General features: G+C 46.5%; 1 protein-coding gene across 1 annotated transcript in view; it reads left to right on the forward strand.

Annotated features, from left to right (window-relative positions):
* LOC308157594 (LHFPL tetraspan subfamily member 6 protein) overlaps positions 1–22,813 on the forward strand; it is a gene marked incomplete at both ends in the record, with an annotated part of 48,760 nt that overhangs the window by 23,518 nt on the left and 2,429 nt on the right. The window lies entirely within an intron of this gene.

A 22,813-nucleotide genomic window follows, 5' to 3' on the forward strand; every position in this document is an offset into this window, starting at 1 on the left:
CGGCCCTGTGGAGGATGGGAGTCGGCCTTATGGAGGATGGGAGTCGGCCCTGTGGAGGATGGGAGTTGGCCCTGTGGAGGATGGGAGTCGGCCTTATGGAGGATGGGAGTCGGCCTTATGGAGGATGGGAGTCGGCCCTGTGGAGGATGGGAGTCGGCCTTATGGAGGATGGGAGTCGGCCCTGTGGAGGATGGGAGTCGGCCTTATGGAGGATGGGAGTCGGCCTTATGGAGGATGGGAGTCGGCCTTATGGAGGATGGGAGTCGGCCTTATGGAGGATGGGAGTCGGCCCTGTGGAGGATGGGAGTCGACCTTATGGAGGATGGGAGTCGGCCTTATGGAGGATGGGAGTCGGCCTTATTGAGGATGGGAGTCGACCTTATGGAGGATGGGAGTCGGCCTTATGGAGGATGGGAGTCGGCCTTATGGAGGATGGGAGTCGACCTTATGGAGGTGGGAGTCGGCCTTATGGAGGATGGGAGTCGACCTTATGGAGGTGGGAGTCGGCCTTATGGAGGATGGGAGTCGACCTTATGGAGGTGGGAGTCGGCCCTGTGGAGGATGGGAGTCGGCCTTATGGAGGTGGGAGTCGGCCTTATGGAGGATGGGAGTCGGCCTTATGGAGGATGGGAGTCGACCTTATGGAGGTGGGAGTCGGCCTTATGGAGGATGGGAGTCGGCCTTATGGAGGATGGGAGTCGACCTTATGGAGGATGGGAGTCGGCCTTATGGAGGATGGGAGTCGACCTTATGGAGGATGGGAGTCGACCTTATGGAGGTGGGAGTCGGCCCTGTGGAGGATGGGAGTCGGCCTTATGGAGGTGGGAGTCGGCCTTATGGAGGATGGGAGTCGGCCTTATGGAGGATGGGAGTCGGCCCTGTGGCGGATGGGAGTTGGCCCTGTGGAGGATGGGAGTCGGCCTTATGGAGGATGGGAGTCGGCCTTATGGAGGATGGGAGTCGGCCCTGTGGAGGATGGGAGTCGGCCTTATGGAGGATGGGAGTCGGCCCTGTGGAGGATGGGAGTTGGCCCTGTGGAGGATGGGAGTCGGCCTTATGGAGGATGGGAGTCGGCCTTATGGAGGATGGGAGTCGGCCCTGTGGAGGATGGGAGTCGGCCTTATGGAGGATGGGAGTCGGCCCTGTGGAGGATGGGAGTCGGCCTTATGGAGGATGGGAGTCGGCCCTGTGGCGGATGGGAGTTGGCCCTGTGGAGGATGGGAGTCGGCCTTATGGAGGATGGGAGTCGGCCTTATGGAGGATGGGAGTCGGCCCTGTGGAGGATGGGAGTCGGCCTTATGGAGGATGGGAGTCGGCCCTGTGGAGGATGGGAGTTGGCCCTGTGGAGGATGGGAGTCGGCCTTATGGAGGATGGGAGTCGGCCTTATGGAGGATGGGAGTCGGCCCTGTGGAGGATGGGAGTCGGCCTTATGGAGGATGGGAGTCGGCCCTGTGGAGGATGGGAGTCGGCCTTATGGAGGATGGGAGTCGGCCTTATGGAGGATGGGAGTCGGCCTTATGGAGGATGGGAGTCGGCCTTATGGAGGATGGGAGTCGGCCCTGTGGAGGATGGGAGTCGACCTTATGGAGGATGGGAGTCGGCCTTATGGAGGATGGGAGTTGGCCCTGTGGAGGATGGGAGTCGGCCTTATGGAGGATGGGAGTCGGCCTTATGGAGGATGGGAGTCGGCCTTATGGAGGATGGGAGTCGGCCCTGTGGAGGATGGGAGTCGGCCTTATGGAGGATGGGAGTCGGCCCTGTGGAGGATGGGAGTCGGCCGTGCCATATGGTGGTGGTGAGACGCCAGGTCCCTGGGGGGGGCGACCGTATGCTGACAGGAAGCGTACAGACGGACGCAGAACCACACTGAACCGGAGTGGAGGAGGGTCATCTGTTCTGCCACACAGATAAAAAAAGATGGAGGAGGAGAAATGACACATACAAGAGAAACGAGTGTCATTCCTCCTCCCAGTGTAACAGAGAGACAGGTTGTGGTGACGAGGTTAAGACCTTCAAAACCAGATGACAGAGACGTAACGTTTCAGATTGTAACGTTTCACTGGGTCCAGAGACGACATAAACCTCTGCTGATATCTGCCGTTTCCCACTGTACTATAATACACAGTAATATCTATAATACACAGTAATATCTATAATACACATAATACACAGTAATACCTATAATACACAGTAATTTCGATAATACACAGTAATATCTATAATACACAGTAATATCTATAATACACAGTAATATCTCTCCAGTGGTTCGATGCTGTGCTATGGTATTAGCGTGTTGATGTACGCCCACTCTGTTGTGAAATCGCAGCTTGTTACAGTTATGAGGCAAATCCAAACTATCCATATCACATGTATTATTATTACCTGTTCACTTGACATATCTGGACCGTATCTTAGTGGTCAGGATAGACGGTTATGCGATGGAAGCTGTGGCTAGTAAGACTTGTAAACACGCAGCTGGTTGTTGTTGTAATTTGGCTTGTGGCCTTAGGGGAGGCAGACTTCAGGATCTGCTCCTTCAACACCAGTATGATAGGATCTGCTGTCTCTATAACACCAGTATGATAGGATCTGCTGTCTCTATAACACCAGTATGATAGGATCTGCTGTCTCTATAACACCAGGATGTGATGGGATCTGCTGTCTCTATAACACCAGTATGATAGGATCTGCTGTCTCTATAACACCAGGATGTGATGGGATCTGCTGTCTCTATAACACCAGTATGATAGGATCTGCTGTCTCTATAACACCAGGATGTGATGGGATCTGCTGTCTCTATAACACCAGTATGATAGGATCTGCTGTCTCTATAACACCAGTATGATAGGATCTGCTGTCCCAGTATGTGGTAGAACCTTATAACTCTAAGCTCATGAGTTCCTATCTCCGTTTTGGGTAGTTCAGAGATATTGAGCGTCAAAGTTTTTACATTCCATTATGTGTTGTGAGATGGAACCTTTGTATTTTATTAATTACTAACTCAAAAATTTCAACATTTTAAAAATAACACCACACAGGCATTAATAAACACCTAATGGATCAGATTATGTAGAAAACTCAATTTTGACCAAAAATGGAGATAGAACCTTATAATTCTAACGTCACGATCTGTTGTCTTTCTGCATCCCTCTCAACCACCTTATTGAGTTCTGCTCCAGCAGCTCCCAGATCACATCCAGACTCACTGGGGTTCAGAACTCATCCAGACTCACTGGGGTTCAGATCTCATCCAGACTCACTGGGGTTCAGATCTCATCCAGACTCACTGGGGTTCAGATCTCATCCAGACTCACTGGGGTTCAGATCTCATCCAGACTCACTGGGGTTCAGATCTCATCCAGACTCACTGGGGTTCAGATCTCATCCAGACTCACTGGGGTTCAGATCACAGTCAGACTCACTGGGGTCCAGATCACATCCAGACTCACTGGGGTCCAGATCACAGTCAGACTCACTGGGGTCCAGATCACAGTCAGACTCACTGGGGTCCAGATCACATCCAGACTCACTGGGGTCCAGATCGCAGTCAGACTCACTGGGGTCCAGATCACAGTCAGACTCACTGGGGTTCAGATCTCATCCAGACTCACTGGGGTTCAGGTCACTCACATCCAGACTCACTGGGGTTTGACGTTCTTAAACCGTTCACATTCTGTTCCTGTTTGTTTGGATGATGATGATGATGATGATGGTGAGATGATGATGATGATGATGGTGAGGTGATGAAGGTGAGATGATGATGGTGAGATGATGATGGTGAGATGATGAAGGTGAGATGATGATGATGGTGAGGTGATGATGGTGAGGTGATGAAGGTGAGATGATGATGGTGAGATGATGAAGGTGAGATGATGATGTTGAGATGATGATGGTGAGGTGATGAAGGTGAGATGATGATGTTGAGACATCCAGAGAAGTTAAATACAATAAAAGCCTTCTGGGAGGAATCTGAAAGTCTAAGTAAAGGCTAGGTGAGGGTGAGGGTTAGGGTTAGGGTTAGGGTTAGGGGATAGTAAAGGCTAGGTGAGGGTTAGGGTTAGGGGATAGTAAAGGCTAGGTTAGGGTTAGGGTTAGGGTTAGGGGATAGTAAAGGCTAGGTGAGGGTTAGGGGATAGTAACGGCTAGGTGAGGGTTAGGGTTAGGGGATAGTAAAGGCTAGGTTAGGGTTAGGGGATAGTAAAGGCTAGGTGAGGGTTAGGGGATAGGTTGTGCTGATAGTAAAGGCTAGGTGAGGGTTAGGGGATAGGTTGTGCTGATAGTAAAGGCTAGGTTAGGGGATAGGTGGTGCTGATAGTAAAGGCTAGGTTAGGGGATAGGTGGTGCTGATAGTAAAGGCTAGGTTAGGGGATAGGAGGTGCTGATAGTAAAGGCTAGGTTAGGGGATAGGTGGTGCTGATAGTAAAGGCTAGGTTAGGGGATAGGTGGTGCTGATAGTAAAGGCTAGGTTAGGGGATAGGTGGTGCTGATAGTAAAGGCTAGGTTAGGGGATAGGTGGTGCTGATAGTAAAGGCTAGGTTAGGGGATAGGAGGTGCTGATAGTAAAGGCTAGGTTAGGGGATAGGTTGTGCTGATAGTAAAGGCTAGGTTAGGGGATAGGTTGTGCTGTTAGTAAAGGCTAGGTTAGGGGATAGTAAAGGCTAGGTTAGGGGATAGGTGGTGCTGATAGTAAAGGCTAGGTTAGGGGATAGTAAAGGCTAGGTTAGGGTTAGGGGATAGTAAAGGCTAGGTGAGGGTTAGGGGATAGTAAAGGCTAGGTGAGGGTTAGGGGATAGGTTGTGCTGATAGTAAAGGCTAGGTTAGGGTTAGGGGATAGGTTGTGCTGATAGTAAAGGCTAGGTTAGGGGATAGGTTGTGCTGATAGTAAAGGCTAGGTTAGGGGATAGGTGGTGCTGATAGTAAAGGCTAGGTTAGGGGATAGGTGGTGCTGATAGTAAAGGCTAGGTTAGGGGATAGTAAAGGCTAGGTTAGGGTTAGGGGATAGGTGGTGCTGATAGTAAAGGCTAGGTTAGGGTTAGGGGATAGGTTGTGCTGATAGTAAAGGCTAGGTTAGGGGATAGGTTGTCCTGGTCAGATGTAAAGGTTAGGGGATAGGTTGTGCTGATAGTAAAGGCTAGGTTAGGGTTAGGGGATAGGTTGTGCTGATAGTAAAGGGTTAGGGTTAACCTAGACCTGAAGAACATAGGTTAGGTTAGGGTTATCCAAGACCTGAAGAACATCGTGGTGAGCTGGCAAGAAACAAAGGCCCAGGCCCAAAAGAGAGTGAGATGGAGAGCTCTGGTGGACGCCCTATGCCCCTCAACGGGGTGAAGAGGACTAACTAACTAGGGTTAGGGGATAAGTTGTGCTGATAGTAAAGGCTAGGTTAGGGTTAGGGGATAGGTTATGCTGATAGTAAAGGCTAGGTTAGGGTTAGGGGATAGGTTATGCTGATAGTAAAGGCTAGGTTAGGGGATAGGTTGTGCTGGTCAGATGTAAAGGTTAGGGGATAGGTTGTCCTGGTCAGATGGACGGTGTTTTGTCTGACCTTTCAGATGGACTCTCAGACCTCAGCGCCATCTGGGCCCACCGGGCAGCACTAATCCCAGAGACACGCAGCAGAAACATTCCCTTCCAGAAACACACAAACATTTTCCTCAGGAATATCTGTCACAATTCCCATTTTCTACTCTTTCTCCCATTTGCATTGTCTACCCCTCCCTTCATGTTAATAATGTATGCTTTAACGCTACAGGTTGCCACACACTCTTTACTTTACATGCAATTACATGAATCACCACCACTTCTCATGGACAGACAACCTGTAGAGTTCCAAAGTCCCATTAAATTAAACCATAATTAAACAATTAAAACAATTAAATAATTTAATATTTTAATCTGTGATTTCATAAAATAACTTTTCCAGCATTAAGTTCCAACAAATCAGCCCAACAAATACAACATACAACAGTGTCATCGGCATATAGATGCAGGTTATATAATGATTTATAGATCCATAAAAATCCAATATTGTTGATGTAAATAGTCAAAAGGAACTGGACCAAGAATCAATCCTTGTGGGACACCCTTTGTTATTCCTAAAATCAGATTTAACACCATCAGTTAAGACACTGCGTTCTACATGAAGCCTGAGCCAGGCCTATTTCACACAACCTCTGAATTAGCAGGTCATTAGCAGGTCATTAGCAGGTCATTAGCAGGTCTGTAATAATTAGTATAGAATAGGAAGATAAAAAGGTTCTTAGTTGGGAGTTTACCAGGGAAGGCGTGGTAGCATGGTAGCGTGGTAGCATGGTAGTGTGGTAGCATAGTAGCATGGTAGCTTGGATATTGAGCGGTAGATAATGGTGTTCCTCTGTGACTCTATGACAGTGCACACCTACCACAGACTCTCTACATGTGTTCATTTGCTTGTTCCCACTTGCCAGGCTGTTGTGTGTCGTGTCGGCACTGCGAGAGGAAGCAGAGAGAATACTTTGCCCCCTGTTGAGTCAAAGCCTATTTTATCTTTGGCTCCACAACAAAAGCAGGAATACAGAAAGAAACACAAAGATTTACTGAGAAAGGAAGCATGAATAACCAGGAGCTTAGGGAGCCTGCTCCTCCTCAGATCTGCACTGCAGCGTAGTGTGTGTAGATCGTCCCTGGTTCTCTTTCATCTGGTATCTTCATTTCCACTGATGTCTTGACTCTCCTCTGGTTCTCTTGTGTGTCATGGAGGTTTCGCAAATGTTTTGTTTGTTTATTTTTAATGGCTATTCTGTTCTGTATGTATCACTATCATAATCAATAGTCCCTGCGTTCTTGTCCTAGATTTATTTTTGCTCTACCTTCATCTACTTCCCTTATGTAGAAACCCAACTCTCTCACTCCCTCTCCCTCCCCCCGGTGAATGAGTTACAGTGACTGATCAAAGACATCTTCCCTCATTGTGATGGAGGAACACAAAGGAGCTTCAGGATAGAGTATTTCTCCTGGGGATCGTCTCTTTAGACAGCCAGCCCAGCTTTCACTATTCCTCTCCTTTCTCATCAGTAATTTGTTTTGCGGCGAACTCCCAAAAATCAATGTCGGTTGGAACCCTTCAGCAGACGAAAGGCTACTTGAAAGTGAATTAGAGACACAGAGATGGCTTTGTCTCAAAGCAACTGCCAAGTTTAAGATTATCCCCCCCAAAATCACTCAGTGATTTCTAATGATGTTCAAAGGTCATATGGTTGATTGGGTTTATGGCACCACAACAAAGTGATGGAACAAACAAGCCAGACTGGCAGCCTGGTAGTCAAACCTTGGGTAAACAAACTGTACTGACGTGGCTCTGCGTGTCTCTCTGTCTGATTTATGGTGGTTTGATGCAGCTTTGATGCAGGACAGGTGTTTGGTGTCTCTTATTAAACGGTCTGAAGTGTGTAAGCGCTTCCCAAATGAATGATTCATCACCAGCACTCAGAGATGCACCTCAGTTCACCCCCCTAACTTATGAACCATTAGAGCAGGAGGCTTCAACAAGGTGTCGCCCTGGTTTCTGCTCTCAATTCATCTCACCGTTGATTTTATTGGGGGGGAGGCGGAAGGGGGGACACACACTACCGGGGGACGATGACGACGACACACACACACACACACACACACACACACACACACACACACACACTACCGGGGGGGGAGGGAAACACACTACCAGACCGTTGAGGGATGGACAGACCCTGGGCGAGATACTCTAATCTCATTTATATTTTGATATGACTTACAAGTCGAAAGAACGGTATTATAATTATATAACACATAAAAACATCCTCTCATGGGTGATGAATTATGATGCAATTCTGAACCAAAAACTGTTTCTCATTCACAGTCTCACTGTAGTCTCACTGTAGTCTCACTGTAGGCACGCTAGGAGGCAGATGGACAAGTAAAGCTAAACCCAGACCCTCGTTCTCCTCAACATCTCTGGTCGTCAGATCACAGAGCAGAGAGGACGTGATGACATTGAGGATGGGGGATGGGGGGATTGGGGGGATGGGCGTTTCTCATTGTTCCTCCCCCTCCTCTGGGCCTATCTGGTGGGCTGGGTTTGACCTCCCCTCCGACAGGAAACTCCCATGTTCCCACAGACATCAGCGATTGTCTCCTAATTAATTGGCTGCATACTGATGAGGCGCCCCAGGGTAGCAGGCTGGGGGGGCAGAGGGCTTCCCTCAGCAGACACACAACTGGTTCAGTCACATTAGGATTTAGGATAGGACACATTAGGATAGGACACATTAGGATAGGACACATTAGGACACATTAGGATAGGACACATTAGGACACATTAGGATAGGACACATTAGGATAGGACACATTAGGATAGGACACATTAGGACACATTATGATAGGACACATTAGGACACATTAGGATAGGACACATTAGGACACATTAGGACAGGACACATTAGGATAGGACACATTAGGACAGGACACATTAGGATAGGACACATTAGGACAGGACACATTAGGATAGGACACATTAGGACACATTAGGACACATTAGGACAGGACACATTAGGATAGGACACATTAGGATAGGACACATTAGGACACATTAGGATAGGACACATTAGGATAGGACACATTAGGATAGGACACATTAGGACACATTAGGATAGGACACATTAGGACAGGACACATTAGGATAGGACACATTAGGATAGGACACATTAGGATAGGACTAGGGCTGCACGATTTGGGGAAAAAATCGAATTGCGATTATTTGGACAGATATCGCGATTGCGATTAATTTGCGATTAATTTATTTTTAAATAGCAAAAAAAAAAAAAAAAAAAAAAAGGGACTTTTTGTAAAGTGTGGCCATATCTCCGGCTAGGAAGGTCGTATCAACGTGCAGTTTGTTTGTACGTCTTCAGGGGACTTAGAGGCTCCCTCCTCTAGCACCCCCACAGCCCGAGCTACATTGGGTTGCTTTAAAGTTGGGTTGCTTTAAAATCAAGCTTCAGATTAAAACATGTGATGGAGCATTACTAACCTGACTCAGGTGGTTTGTTTCACACAACCATCTAGGAAAGCTTAATTGGAAGCTGTTTGGAAAAGGGCAGGTACTTTCAAAAAATACTTGGCAGGTGATTGGATGAATCTATCTATCACCTATTTTCAGAGAGCATTACCACATGATACCATCAAACTATTAACTGCTCTAATTCTAATGCAAGGATGAGAACTTAAAAGATATGAATTGGGACAACATATTTATTTATGTTTTTTTTAAACAGCAACACCATTTTGTTTCTCTCAACAAGTGTCTTTTTTTTACGTTCATTGACGTTGACGTTCATTGACGTTGAATCTGACGCGCTGTATGACGTATCCCATACGGGTAGTGGTGTTTCTCAACCCTCTCCTCGGGGCGCCCCAGCCGCTCCACATATTTGATCTGTTCCACCACCAGCACACCTGATTCAACTAATCAAGTCCAAAGCAATTATGATTTGGACTTGATTAGTTGAATCAGGTGTGCTGGTGGTGGAACAGATCAAATATGTGGAGCGGCTGGGGCGCCCCGAGGAGAGGGTTGAGAAACACATAGTGAGTTGGACTTGTGATCGGAAGGTTGTGAGTTCAAATCCCGCCTGAAACCACACCACTACTAGTGTGCCCTTGAGTAAGGCACTTAGCCCTCAGTTACTCCAGGGGGAATGTCCCTGTAATTCGTATTTGTAAATCGCTTTGGATTAAAAAAGAGTCTGCTAAATGGCAAAAAAAAAAAAAAAAAAAAAAAAAAAAAAAAAAATCGCAGGCAAATCGCAGGCTTTGCGATTAGCTAATCGCGACATTTCAAATCGCGATTTCGATTTAAAATCGATTAATCGTGCAGCCCTAGATAGGACACATTAGGACAGGACACATTAGGACACATTAGGACACATTAGTACACATTAGGATAGGACACATTAGGACACATTAGGATAGGACACATTAGGACACATTAGGATAGGACACATTAGGACACATTAGGACACATTAGGATAGGACACATTAGGATAGGACACATTAGGATCGGACACATTAGGATAGGACACATTAGGACACATTAGGATAGGACACATTAGGACACATTAGGATAGGACACATTAGGACACATTAGGATAGGACACATTAGGACACATTAGGATAGGACACATTAGGACACATTAGGACACATTAGGATAGGACACATTAGGATAGGACACATTAGGATAGGACACATTAGGACACATTAGGATAGGACACATTAGGACACATTAGGATAGGACACATTAGGATAGGACACATTAGGACAGGACACATTAAGATAGGACACATTAGGACACATTAGGATAGGACACATTAGGATAGGACACATTAGGATAGGACACATTAGGACACATTAGGACACATTAGGACACATTAGGATAGGACACATTAGGATAGGACACATTAGGATAGGACACATTAGGATAGGACACATTAGGACACATTAGGATAGGACACATTAGGATAGGACACATTAGGACACATTAGGACACATTAGGATAGGACACATTAGGACACATTAGGATAGGACACATTAGGACACATTAGGATAGGACACATTAGGACAGGACACATTAGGATAGGACACATTAGGACACATTAGGACACATTAGGACAGGACACATTAGGATAGGACACATTAGGACACATTAGGACACATTAGGACACATTAGGACAGGACACATTAGGATAGGACACATTAGGATAGGACACATTAGGACAGGACACATTCGGATAGGACACATTAGGATACATTCGGATAGGACACATTAGGACACATTCGGATAGGACACATTAGGATAGGACACATTAGGACACATTAGGATAGGACACATTAGGATAGGACACATTAGGATAGGACACATTAGGATAGGACACATTAGGACACATTAGGACACATTAGGATAGGACACATTAGGACAGGACACATTAGGATAGGACACATTTGGATTATTTATTTCTGTGACGGCTGTGATGAATCTCTCATAGATTCAGGTTATGTAATGATCTGTGAGGATGTGTGTCTAGCTGTGGGTTTATCCGTTCATGTGGAATAGGAACGCAGTAGGACTTCATTCCGTGTGGAGTCGGTGATGAATGTGGTGAAGTGTGTAATTAGTTGTGTAATTAGTGGGCTTGCTTCAGGTAGTCCAACTATTGTTCTTGCTCATGGTTATTTTACTTTCACTTATTATTGAGAGCAATGCCTCTGAACCACAGCCTTCTCTTTTGATACCTATTCAATGTTTTAACCTAGATACAAACTTCACTTTGTAACATGACGATCTATGGGAACAAAAAGACACATCGCTAGTCAACTAACACAGCTTGTTTTGTGAGACTGCTACCAATGTAAAGTAGTGTTCTAGTTAACTAGGTAACAATGTAAAGTAGTGTTCTAGTTAACTAGGTAACAATGTAAAGTAGTGTTCTAGTTAACTAGGTAGCAGTGGGGATTGCTCACCCAATCCATTATGTTGTATGGCTTGACTAGCGAGTTTGTGTTGGGATTCTCAACAACGTTGTTGAAAAGAAAAGTATTTTTTGATTGGTTGCCGACATGCGGACCAAATGATCAGACTGTGTCTCATATTCAGTGTAAAGAGCCGCCAGAGAGCCCATGTGTGATGTGTTCTACTGCCCCAGAGACCAGAGGGCAGAGTTACTGCCATCAGTCACGTCTCAATAGCCTCTTAATCTTTTATCCAGACCCAGTTAACCTTCTGGACAAACCCTTTACTAACCCTAACCCAGTTAACCTTACTAACCCTAACCCAGTTAACCTTACTAACCCTAACCCAGTTAACCTTACTAACCCAGTTAACCTTACTAGCCCTAACCCAGTTAACCTTACTAGCCCTAACCCAGTTAACCTTACTAACCCTAACCCAGTTAACCTTACTAACCCTAACCCAGTTAACCTTACTAACCCTAACCCAGTTAACCTTACTAACCCTAACCCAGTTAACCTTACTAACCCTAACCCAGTTAACCTTACTAACCCTAACCCAGTTAACCTTACTAACCCTAACCCAGTTAACCTTACTAACCCTAACCCAGTTAACCTTATGGACAAACCCTTTACAACTCAATCAATCAGAGCACCAGGAATTAATTGTCCTGTGACACGATCCAAACAGTCCACACAGTCTAACCCCCTAACCCTAACACAGAGCTGGTTAGCTTTCCCTAACCCTAACACAGAGCTGGTTAGCTTTCCATAACCCCAACACAGAGCTGGTTAGCTTTCCCTAACCCTAACACAGAGCTGGTTAGCTTTCCCTAACCCTAACCCTAACCCTAACACAGAGCTGGTTAGCTTTCCCTAACCCTAACCCTAACACAGAGCTGGTTAGCTAACCCTAACCCAAACACAGAGCTGGTTAGCTTTCCCTAACCCTAACACAGAGCTGGTTAGCTTTCCCTAACCCTAACCCTAACACAGAGCTGGTTAGCTTTCCCTAACCCTAACACAGAGCTGGTTAGCTTTCCCTAACCCTAACCCTAACACAGAGCTGGTTAGCTTTCCCTAACCCTAACACAGAGCTGGTTAGCTGTTCATCCCAGGGGATGACCTATAACCACACATCTCACCATCATTGTAATAGATGTTAACACCTTGTGTGTGTTCTTGTGTACTGTATGCTCTTTGTAGGTTTCTTGGTGTGTTGTTTTTGTATACTCTTCTCTTTTTTGTTCTTTGTCTACCAGTGAGGACCACGTTGGAAACAAGTGTCTCAGTATTTTTATGCGCTATCCTCTGGGATGTATGTTATCTGTCAATCAATCAACCTTGTTTACATTTACATGTTTGGCATTTAGCAGAGGTCTTATTCCAAAGTGACTTACAATCGATACATTTGACTAAGCAAGTGAATCATCAATCCACCAGTCGTAGCGGGAAGAGTAATCTAGCTCAGGCCAGGGGCCATTGGCATTCTCAGTGATAGAAGAAGAAAGATGTTTTGTGTGTATACAGTATATATATATATATATATACACAGTATATATATATATATATATATATATATATATATATATATATATATCAGAATGGTGGTATACGAGGGAGTGATGAGCATCTGTTCTTAGAGCATCTGGTGTTCATTTAGGTTCAGACAGCTGACTGAGGCAGTTTCTATTTAAGGTCACCCTTCCTCTTCCTCACCCTTCCTCTTCCTCACCCTTCCTCTTGGTCCAGGATGCCGTGGGCTGTGGATTCATGCATTTCATTAACTCTTCATACTTGAGAAACACAGTTGATTTGGTTTCCTGATTAAGTCCAGATGTTTCTGAATGGAATGTGAGTAACGGAGGTGTGAAGTTAGTTATTGTCTGGGGAGCTGTAGAGAGACACAGTTAGGCTGCTTCCAGTTAGACAAGTTCCTGTGCTCCCCCCTATGGTGCCTGTGGGTTATTAGAAACACATTATCCAATGACTGCTCTATTGTTCTGAATCAGTAGGGAATCTGCAACGCTAGATGACTAATTGAAATGTGAAAACCATATAGGCCCAATCCCAATCCATTTTAGCACTAGCATTAGGCTACATGGTTTGTAGGAGATGCAGGACTTGACCGGAAGCCAGTGGAGGTGGATGAGGGTGGGGGTGATGTGCTGCCAGGGCTTGGTGTGCGTGAGAACCCTGGCAGCTGAGTTTCGGACATACTGGAGCCTGTCCAGGGCTTTGTTTGTTTGTTTGTTTGTTTGTTTTCAAAACAGGACAACATTGCATTAGTCCAGACAGGAGGTGGACAAGGGTTAGGGTTAACAGACTCTGAGAGACAGTTGGAGTCTGGCGATGTTCCTTAGGTGGAAGAAGGCAGATTTGGTGGCGGACTTGATGTGGGATTGGAAGGAGAGGGTGGAGTCAAAGATGACACCCAGGTTGTGGACTTTGGGAGATGGAGCAGCCGTCAACCTCCAGGATGAAGTCGCCAACCTTCCGGAGCAGTGCCTTGGGTGCCACAACCATGAGCTCTGTTTTCTTACTGTTGAGTTTGAGAAGGTTAGATGTCATCGAGGTTTTTATTTCGTGCAGGCAGTTGACAAGAGACTGATGGGGGAGCTGAGAGGATGGAGTAGAGCTGAGATAGATTTGGGTGTCATCAGCGTAGCAGTGGAAGTTGAGGCCGTGATGGTGGATGATCTGGCCGAGGGGGAGCATGTAGATGGTGAAGAGGAGGGGTCCAAGCACAGAGCCTTGAGGCACGCCTTGGTCGACTGGGGCTGCGGCGGAACTGGAGCCATTTATAGTAACAAACTGTTCCCTGTTGGAGAGGCAGGACGGGTACCAGGAGAGGGCTGTACCGGTGAGGCCTAGGAGGGCGGAGAGGCGGTTGAGGAGGATGGTGAGGGAGACAGTGTGGAAGGCTGCAGAGAGGTCCAGGAGGATGAGGATGTTGGGGAGGAGGGGGGGAGGGGAGGGGAGAGGAGAGGAGAGGAGAGGAGAGGAGAGGAGAGGAGAGGAGAGGAGGATGGTGTGGGAGACAGTGTGGAAGGCAGCAGAGGTCCAGGAGTATGAGGATGCTGAAGCCACCAGAGTCAGCAGTGATGAGGAGATGGTTGATGGTCTTGATGAGGGCGGTCTCCGTGCTGTGGTGTGATCTGAAGCCAGATCAGAGGGGCTCATAGAGCTCATGGTTGGACGTGCTGATGGAGTTGGCCGGCGGCGGCTCTTTTCAGAGTTTTACTGAGGTTTTCAAGAGGCGAGCTGCAGAGTACTTAGACAAGCTGCAGAGTACTTAGACAAGCTGCAGAGTGGTTAGGGTTAGTCCACGTGTTAGTCCACGTGTCAAACTGGACAGTTTTTCCCTAAAGCCTTTAAAAAGAATGTTATGTTTAGTGTCATCCTAAGTACTTGGGTATTTGGGTGGATGACAGGCTCTCTTTTAGAGTGCATATTAATAACCTAGTAAAGAGACTGAAGGGTAGGCTGGGGTTTTATTATTGAAATAAGGCCGGCCTCAATTTAGCTTCCTGGACTTCATCACGCCTAAGGAGACGGCATCACTGGTACATCTTTATTTACAAAGCCACACTGGGAAAACTCCCTTCATATCTGTGGTAATCTCATGTCACCAACAGCTGTTTCTGCTCCACTAGATGGTTGCTCTACTGGGGACCCAGTCTGCTCCACTAGATGGTTGCTCTACATAGATGGCTGCTCTATCTAGATGGCTGCTCTACCTAGATGGCTGCTCTACCTAGATGGTTGCTCTACCTAGATGGTTGCACTACCTAGATGGCTGCTCTACCTAGATGGCTGCTACCTAGATGGCTGCTCTACCTAGATGGTTGCTCTACCTAGATGGCTGCTCTACCTATATCGTTTCTCTACATAGATGGCTGCTCTACCTAGATGGCTTCTCTACCTAGATGGCTGCTCTACCTAGATGGTTGCTCTACCTAGATGGCTGCTCTACCTAGATGGCTGCTCTACCTAGATGGCTGCTCTACCTAGATGGCTTCTCTACCTAGATGGCTGCTCTACTTAGATGGCTGCTCTACATAGATGGCTGCTCTACCTAGATGGCTTCTCTACCTAGATGGTTGCTCTCTGAACACACTACATGTTTATAACCTCATCTCCAGAACACACTACATGTTTATAACCATCTCTCTGAACACTCTACATGTTTATAACCATCTCTCTGAACACTCTACATGTTTATAATCATCTGCTGAACACTCTACATGTTTATAACCATCTCCCTGAACACACTACATGTTTATAACCATCTCTCTGAACACACTACATGTTTATAACCATCTCTCTGAACACACTACATGTTTATAATCATCTCCTGAACACACTACATGTTTATAACCATCTCTCTGAACACTCTACATGTTTATAATCATCTCCTGAACACACTACATGTTTATAATCATCTCCTGAACACACTACATGTTTATAATCATCTCCTGAACACACTACATGTTTATAATCATCTCCTGAACACACTACATGTTTATAATCATCTCCCTGATTAAGAAATGTGGAGCAGAAGAATGCAATTGCTATTCCTAAGATGAATTTAGTAATATTCATCTGTTGTCCCTTGTCTATTTTTATTGTGCTTTATTCTCCAATTTTCTAACCTGGTACTGGTGTGCTGTCTTGGCCAGGTCTCCCTCGAAAAAGAGATTTTAATCTCAAGGGACCTCCTGGTTAAATAAAGGTTAAAAAAATAGTTTTAGCTGCCTGGAGTTACGCAAATGACAGGTCCCAGTATGGTCAGTCTCTTGACGTCTCTTGACGACAGACTCTAAGCACTCGGCTCACTCAACCCTGAGCAGCCAATCACTGACAGGTCGTACACCAATCACGTATCACAAGCGAGCGCACCTGTTTTTAAATGTAAAACTTCAAACAAGCTTTTTTTTCGAGATGTCTGTTGGACATCACTAGTGCTTACTTCTAACTAACTAGCTAGCTTCATGCCTAGCTTCATGTTAACTAGCTGCCTAGCTTCATGTTGTGACCTCGTCAACCTCCATCAGTATGGGATAGTCTGGACACAGCAGACTCAGTTCTGACCCAATAAAGGGTAGAGGACCGATAATGAAATGGACTCGGATTTCCCTTTCATATTCCCTCTCTCCAGCCCTCTCAATTGATGCTGAACTTCCTTCACTCTCCATTGAGATTCCCCGGTCAGGAGAAATATACAGAGAATGTAGATAATGAGATCCCTTCGTTGATCCTCTATCTCCCAGAGCTCCTGGGCTTATCTGCAAGGTCATGGTTGGTTCTCTACACTGACGCTGGCAGGAACTCATCTGTGTCTAAGCTCCTTCTTCCTTCAGAATCAGAATCAGAAGACTTTATTGCCATGACATGTAAACATGTTAGGAATTTCTCCATGCACAGGGTGTCTAACTGCAGCACAGAAGGGTGTCTAACTGCAGCAGGGTGTCTAACTGCAGCACAGCAGGGTGTCTAACAGCAGCAGGGTGTCTAACTGCAGCAGGGTGTCTAACTGCAGCACAGCAGAGTGTCTAACTGCAGCAGGGTGTCTAACTGCAGCAGCAGGGTGTCTAACTGCAGCAGAGTGTCTAACTGCAGCAGGGTGTCTAACTGCAGCAGAGTGTCTAACTGCAGCAGGGTGTCTAACTGCAGCAGAGTGTCTAACTGCAGCAAGGTGTCTAACTGCAGCAGGGTGTCTAACTGCAGCACAGCAGAGTGTCTAACTGCAGCAGGGTGTCTAACTGCAGCACAGCAGAGTGTCTAACTGCAGCAGGGTGTCTAACTGCAGCAGCAGGGTGTCTAACTGCAGCAGCAGGGTGTCTAACTGCAGCAGGGTGTCTAACTGCAGCACAGCAGAGTGTCTAATTGCAGCAGGGTGTCTAACTGCAGCACAGCAGAGTGTCTAACTGCAGCAGGGTGTCTAACTGCAGCACAGCAGAGTGTCTAATTGCAGCAGGGTGTCTAACTGCAGCAGGGTGTCTAACTGCAGCAGCAGGGTGTCTAACTGCAGCAGCAGGGTGTCTAACTGCAGCAGCAGGGTGTCTAACTGCAGCAGCAGGGTTAGGTGTGTCGACGTTCTGGTGGGAAAGTAAGAAAAGACTCTCACTGACTCTTTCTATTTTAGTTTTCCTGTTCCCATATGACTTCTCCTCTTACTCGGACAAAGGAAGGAGGGGGGGGGGGGCGGGCTAAATCTGAGGGGTCACGCTTGAAGTCACAGAGGGGGGTGGGTCACAGAGGGGGGTGGGAGAGAGACTCGACCCACCCTTGTGTGAAAAGCCCCTCCCAACCACTACTAGGAAAATGTCCACTAAATTTAATTAGTTTTGAACACACTTTTTTAACCTTTTTTTCTTGGCCAAGTAGGCCCAGGGTTACTGGGAGCCAGTGAAAGGTGCAGGGGGGGGGGGGGGTTACTGGGAGCCAGTGAAAGGTGCAGGGGGGGGTTACACATCATCTGGTAAGAGCGATAGGCAAGGTAGGACCCAAACCAGGAGAGAGCAGAGCCAGAGATGCCCAGTTCTGGATGGAGGGAAGGATCTGGTGGTTGGCTGTGTGGAAGGCAGCAGACAGGTCCAGGAGGATAAGGAGTAGTAGGAGGAGAGGAGAGGGAGGAAGCTGGAGTAGTAGAGGGCCTTGGTGACAGCAAGGAGACCAGTCTCAGTAGAGTCTGACAGCAAGGAGAGCAGTCTCAGTAGAGTCTGACAGCAAGGAGAGCTGTCTCAGTAGAGTCTGAGAGAACATTCGAAGGGAAACTCTGGTCGTTTCCATTGAACTGGTTTTGGATTCCTTGTTTTGTGGGGAACTCTGGGATATGTAGTTTTTAATTGTATTCCCCCGGGAACCGTGTGTGTTTTTTCGCCGTACTGCCACACACACAAATCCTCAGAAAACCACCAATGATTTCCTGACCCATGAAACATCAACAGAACTGTTTGTACAGTTGTATAATAATAGTAATGTACGGTCGTCACAAAACCCCACAGCACACCTGGACTTGCCTCACGGCACAGCGTACCTGGACTCACCGTCTGGCAACCTCTGTTCTCGGGGGGACGGCGCCTGACTAACAGGTCTGTTCAGAGGAGACAGCCTCTGTCCTGCCTTGGTGGGCTGTTTCCCAGCTCCTCTCAGCTGATACTGGGCCCTCCGAAAAAGGGAATGTCACACATTGAACTGGCTCCTAACATGACCCCATTCAATGTCCCTCTATTTTCTGGCCACCAAAGCTCAGCATAGCTTAGCCTCAGTCTTTCTCTCTCTGTGTCCCGTTTGGCCTCTTGAATGATAACTTGAATGCTATTGTATAGAGCATGAAAGAGGCAAGGAATTCCTATTGACGCAGAGCAGGAAGGGTTGACAAAAGAGATCAGCAGTCCAAGAGTTGTAGGATAGCCGGGGTTAGGGTTAGGGCTGGGGTTAGGGTTCGGGCTGGGGTGTGAAAGGAACGTAGCTGGGGTTAGGGTTCGGGCTGGGGTGTGAAAGGAACATAGCTGGGGTTAGGGTTAGGGCTGGGGTGTGAAAGGAACCTAGCTGGGGTTAGGGTTAGGGCTGGGGTGTGAAAGGACCATAGCTGGGGTTAGGGCTGGGGTTAGGGTTAGGGCTGGGGTGTGAAAGGACCATAGCTGGGGTTAGGGCTGGGGTGTGAAAGGACCATAGCTGGGGTTAGGGTTAGGGCTGGGGTGTGAAAGGAACATTTTAGCATTCTGGTAGAAAGGATAGACAGAAAAGCTGTTGAAAGTATAGCGCACACTTCATCTGTAAGAATAAAACACTCACCTTCCTCTTTGAAAATGTCTTTAACTTTCTCTTAAAACATTAATGAATGACTTCTGTACTAGTAATGTAATGGACCACAACGCCAGACTGATTTAATACCTAGAACATTGATACAGTACTTACTGAACTCTTGTAAGTAGGTGGAAGTAAATCTACATCCAGAGGAAGGAGGGCAGAGGCCTTTAGTGGAAGGAGGAGGACAGAGGCCTTTAGAGGAAGGAGGACAGAGGCCTTTAGAGGAAGGAGGAGGACAGAGGCCTTTAGAGGAAGGAGGAGGACAGAGGCCTTTAGAGGAAGGAGGACAGAGGCCTTTAGAGGAAGGAGGACAGAGGCCTTTAGAGGAGGGAGAGCGGAGGCCTTTAGAGGAAGGAGGACAGAGGCCTTTAGAGGAAGGAGGGCAGAGGCCTTTAGAGGAAGGAGGACAGAGGCCTTTAGAGGAGGCAGAGGCGTTCAACCTTCTAACAACATCAGGCTCAACCGTTGAGTTAGTGAGTGAGTTGTCTGACTGCTGCCTCACACTGATCCTCTCTGTCACCCAGGCGATGGGTAATTCAGTATACCTAATATAATATGTATATCTGTATATCTGTATCTACATCTACATATCTACAATCAGGATCAGTAGCTGTTAGGTCACAACAGGCATGAAGACTCCAGCTGCTCAGAGCTCGGAGCCGTTCCTCCCCAGCTCTTCTTCTTCTCTGGCGGCTCGGCACGTAAACATAAACATGATGTACAGAGTCTGTTCCCTTCCTTGGTAATTTCCTCCTGCCTCCTCTACCCCACTCTGCTGCTCAACAACCTCGTAGGGAGTGTGGAGGATGACATAGGGAGTGTGGAGGATGACATAGGGAGTGTGGAGGATGGGATTTGATGGAATTAACTATCCTGGGAGAGAAAACATTTTTAAAGAAATGAAAGCCGCGGAAAGAGAAATGCGGGACCGACATGTGATATGGAGATGATGTTTTATTACCCTTTTATGTGCTCCTGCATGCAGTGTTGTTTGTATTACATAATGTATAGCATGGCGTAATTGAATTGGGGTCTTACAAGTGCCTTCACATCGCCTTTAACTGTAGCAGCTACACACCTTTAACTGTAGCAGCAGACAGGTGAGCAGCAGACAGGTCTGTGGACTTAAACCACAGGAACTCCGACAGGATCGGAGCATTGTTGGGGCTCGCTGGCGGTTGTGTAATGGTTAGGGTAACGGTGACATCACAGCATTCCTTTTTGTTATGGCAATACTTTCCTGCTCTGTGTTTGCAGTTCCAAGTGATTTTCAGTGTTTCCTGACATCATCTGACTCTATGTGGAAACTATGCACACAGCTAGTCCACTAAAACCTTCCTCTTCAAATTAAGAAGCCTGAAAAAGCAAGACAAGTCTTTACAGTTTTAATGAATATCCCATAACGTACAAAAGAGGAACACTTTTATGTGATGGCCTTATTTTCCTGGACAGTCTTGGGTTTCTCCTGCAGACAGACTAGAAACAGAGCAGCTAGCTTAGCTTAGACTATGAACAGAGCAGCTAGCCTAGCTTAGACTAGAAACAGAGCAGCTAGCCTAGCTTAGACTATGAACAGAGCAGCTAGCCTAGCTTAGACTATGAACAGAGCAGCTAGCCTAGCTTAGACTATGAACAGAGCAGCTAGCCTAGCTTAGACTAGAAACAGAGCAGCTAGCCTAGCTTAGACTAGAAACAGAGCAGCTAGCCTAGCTTAGACTAGAAACAGAGCAGCTTAGCTTGTGTTTTACTCTCAGTGCTGCAAGAACATTCAACATGATGTTTTTTCTGCATCTCAACATGAAAGAGAATTTTAGATGTTGTTTAATATTCATTATTGAATACTTTGCCATCCTGGCATTTAAGTTTTTTACACTTTCAAATTTGCACCTTCGGACACATTCAGATTATGTAACGTCAAACTCTTCTGTTCTTAACTCCTCCGTGAACTCCATTAAAACCATTAAAAGCATAACAGCATAACAGCACACTTGTCAGACATCTAACCCTCTTGCCGAGAACCTCTAAAACATGCTTTGATGCTCTTCAGAGAGTTAGCAGGTCTAAAGGTAGTGGTTTAAAGGTAGTGATTTAAAGGTAGTGATTTAAAGGTAGTGATTTAAAGGTAGTGGTTTAAAGGTAGTGATTTAAAGGTAGTGATTTACGGTTGGAGGAAGACATGGACTGTTACATCTGCAAATCCCTCTATCTTCCCTGATCCTTAGTAAGTAAGTAAGTAAAGCTTTATTTATGTAGCGCCTTTCGTACATGAAATGCAACTCAAAGCCGTTAGTCTCACTCTAACCACTCAGCATGCTTTGATGCTCTTCAGAGAGTTAGCAGGTCTAAAGGTAGTGATTTAAAGGTAGTGATTTAAAGGTAGTGATTTAAAGGTAGTGGTTTAAAGGTAGTGGTTTAAAGGTAGTGATTTAAAGGTAGTGATTTAAAGGTAGTGGTTTAAAGGTAGTGATTTAAAGGTAGTGATTTACGGTTGGAGGAAGACATGGACTGTTACATCTGCAAATCCCTCTATCTTCCCTGATCCTTAGTAAGTAAGTAAGTAAAGCTTTATTTATGTAGCGCCTTTCGTACATGAAATGCAACTCAAAGCCGTTAGTCTCACTCTAACCACTCAGACTTGGTCAGATCCATTCACACATTGAATGCCAGAGAACGATAGTGTTTTGATTTCAATTGGCTCTGGAGGTGTTAAGAAGCTTCGGTGTGAATTCAACTGTGGCAGATACAGTCGGTCTGAGATCAGGCTAACACTGTAAATACTGTCTGAGTCGTATAGGGGGAAGCCCTGCTGAGTCTCTCAGGAGAGACAGGTTCTGTTTGTTGCTCAGATCCCAAATGGAATTAGAGTGTAGAGCTGAGATGTACGTTGAACTACTGAATCCAATTCATTTAGTTGAGTTGGGTCGTACCCACGAATGTCTCTGCTCTCTCTCTCTCTCTCTCTCTCTCTCTCTCTCTCTCTCTCTCTCTCTCTCTCTCTCTCTCTCTCTCTCTCTCTCTCTCTCTCTCTCCCCCTCTCTCCCCCCCCCCAGTGTCTGATTTGAGGAGGTCTGTCTGGCCTGGCTTGTTAGCATGTGGATGAATCCCTGCTTGTTATCTGGCCTGGCTTGTTAGCATGTGGATGAATCCCTGCTTGTTATCTTGGCTAGACGTAAGGCAGTCCATCAGTTTAGGGCCTAAGATCCCAGAGGCCTTCAGAGGCACAACCCAGAGCTTCCTGACAGGCTGCTGCCCAAACCACTAAACCCTGCAGAGGGCAGTGAGGACAGCTGAGGGGACCAGCGGATGTGAGCTTCCCTCCACCCAGGACACCCACAGCGACCGCTGGGTCAGAAAGACCCTCAGAATTATCAGGGACCCCCGCCACCCCAACCATTCAGGTTGTTTACTGAGACCTCTCTCCCGGCAGACATGAAGACATCAGATGACATAAAGATGAGAGAGATCGTTAGTTTCTGTGA

The sequence above is a fragment of the Nansenia antarctica genome (genome assembly GCF_963989245.1).
Source record: "Nansenia antarctica genome assembly, chromosome: 1".
Taxonomy (NCBI): Eukaryota; Metazoa; Chordata; class Actinopteri; order Argentiniformes; family Microstomatidae; genus Nansenia; species Nansenia antarctica.